The following is a 2634-nucleotide window of genomic DNA, read 5'->3' as shown; positions in this document are numbered from 1 at the left end:
GTCGCCATGGCTTCAGCTTCCCTTTGTGTGGCTCATAGGTGATGGGATGAGAGAACCTTGCTTTGAGATCATACACTGGTTTCTTATTGGAGACAGGGGTCTGTACTGCATTGATAGTCAGCTTGAAGGGGGTTATAACAGCAGCAGAATCAGCCTTGGCAGCCTGTAACCTGTGTGACCCAAGCACAGCTAGATACTCCCAGATACGTTCACATGTGGAGACTTTCTAGCTGGCTGGAGTCTTGATCAGTGAGCGTTTACGCTCATTATCTTCAGTAACAACTAAAAACCTGACATTCATTTTTGTTGCCGAGAACATGGCGGACTTGACTGGCCGCTTTGTATACAAGATGCTCCAACTTGTGGTGCCCTGAGATGACATGGGAGCGTTGCTGGCCACAGAGGACCTTCTGAGTGGAACTGGAGTCCCTACCTGAGTCAAGACCACGCCCCTGTGAACAGGCTGCTTCTTCAGTTCATTAAGTGAATTGCTGTTCTCTTCAAAATATTTCCTCTTTCTCTCAACATATTGATCAATGGATTCCAGTTCCTTAAAATGAGCCTCATGAAGCTTCTTAAAATTTGGAGTCGTGCTTCCAGGTTTTTTATTTCTTCCAGCTTTTGAAAAACAATTTGTATAAAAAGACCTCAGCCTTCTTGAAGATATCTTTGACCTTCATTACCATTTATTCTGCTTCTTTCTGTAGAAACGGAATTCTCATCAACTTGGCTCTCAGGTGGTTGAGAAGGAACTTCTACAGCGGTTTTGAGATCCTGCTTTTGTTGCAGCTCCTGATTCTGGGATTCAGTGGAATGACTGAATTCTGAATAACACTGCTGGGAGTCAGGGTTTCCTTCAATTGTCATGCTCCTCCTCCGTGTTTGGGGGCGTGGCTGACCGGTTTTGTATCTCACTCTCATCACAAGAGGATGAGGCAGTTTGAATTGCAGTCTGATTCTCATTTTCTTTTCTTGCTTCCTGTTGAAAGTGAGCTTTCAAGGCTTTTAACAACTTATCAGCCCTCAGGTTAGCCCAGGCTCTTGGCCAAGTTCTGCAGGACACTACACTTGAAGGTGTCCAAGTCCTCCAGGGAGTGGACGATCTTCGCGAACATCAATCCAGGTAACCACGAGAGCTAGATCTGCAACTCTCCCAACACCGTTCAAAACTCTGGCCTATTCTATTTACATTTAATGTAATATTGGTTGTTGTTGTTAAGTGCCGTCGAGTCGATGCTGACCCATAGCGACCCTGTATAGGGTTTCCAAGGAGCAGATGGTGAGCTTGAACCGCCGACTTTGCAGTTGATAGGTAGGATTTACTCCTGCCATTTTACTAAGTTTTCCATATGTTGTGTCCTTTTTTGTTCCTTTATTCCTCCATTATTGCTTTCTTTTTGTGTCAAATAAATCTTTTCTAGTGTATCATTTAAATTCTGTTGCTATTTCTGTCACTGTATATGTTTGAGCTATTTTCTTAGTAATTGCCATTTAGGTTACAATAAACATCTTAACTACAGCAATCTGTTGTTGCTTAGAGCTGTGGAGTAAGTTCTGACGCACAGTGACCCTGTATAGATAGAGTTTCCTAGGAACTGCTGGTGAATTTGAACCGCCAACCTTGCGGCTCAAACCGACTAACTCATAATAATAACAATGTCATTTTAATCATATACAGAAACTTTGATTTTATATTGCTCCAACCCCATTCTTTGTGCTTTTATTTTCACAAATGCCATCTTTATGAGTCTTGTGACCATTAACACAGATTTATAATGAATATTTTATGTGGTCATTTTTTTAAATGTTTTATTGTGAATTATGTGATACTTTACATGGGAGAACATTAGTTTTACATTCATCCTATCGTATATCATTTAATTGCCATGATTACAATCCCCTCCATTCATCATCAAAGAACCAAAGGGTATACCCTGAAAGCCTGCCAGCTCCCTCCCCACTCCCATTCCCACCCTATCCCCACCCCACCCCCAGTCATCAGCACACAGCCCCGCTCCCTTTCTGGGTCTAAAGTCCCCAGCAGCTCCACCATTGCACATCATCATCTCTGCCTCCGTCTCTAGTGCTGCTGCTTCTTTGGGTAGGGTCCCGCTCTCAGCTCTTCTCCTTGATGGCCCCAGGGACCTTCGCTGCTAGACTGCAGAGTCAATCACTCCCCTCCTTTTGCTATAAAACATCTACCTTTACATTTCCATCCCTTACAGTCAGTCCTGATAACAATTACTCACTATTGTACCACAAGAGACATATCCTCATTTCCTTTCATCAGTCCCATCTAGACAGATCGGATATTACTCAGTGGAAATTCCACCTTCCTCCATGCCCTCTGGATCTAGACTCCCTCTTGAAAGCTTGTAAGCCAGTCACATCTTGCCTTTGAAGCCCCCACATTTTGGGTAGCCAATGTCCAAATTGCCCATCCCTGTCTACTCTGTATATTTTCAATAACCTTATATGTATGTGAAAGCTGGAGAGTGAATAAGGAAGATCGTAGAAGAATTGATGCCTTTGAGTTGTGGTGTTGGAGGAGAATACTGAAAGTACCATGGACTGCCAAAAGAACCAATAGATCTGTTTTGGAAGAAGTGCAGCCAGAGTGCTCCTTGGAGGCCA

At 43.3% G+C, this 2634-nt stretch overlaps 1 pseudogene; it reads right to left on the bottom strand.

Moving 5' to 3' along the window:
* Window positions 1–226: 226 nt before the first annotated feature.
* On the bottom strand, window positions 227–1115 carry LOC102830956 (annotated as a pseudogene).
* Between the last annotated feature and the right edge of the window lie 1519 nt (window positions 1116–2634).

Source organism: Chrysochloris asiatica, unplaced genomic scaffold (genome assembly GCF_000296735.1).
Source record: "Chrysochloris asiatica unplaced genomic scaffold, ChrAsi1.0 scaffold00041, whole genome shotgun sequence".
In the NCBI taxonomy this organism is placed as follows: Eukaryota; Metazoa; Chordata; class Mammalia; order Afrosoricida; family Chrysochloridae; genus Chrysochloris; species Chrysochloris asiatica.
Note: the sequence above shows the minus strand (reverse complement) of the source record. Positions and strands in the feature narration are given on the sequence as shown.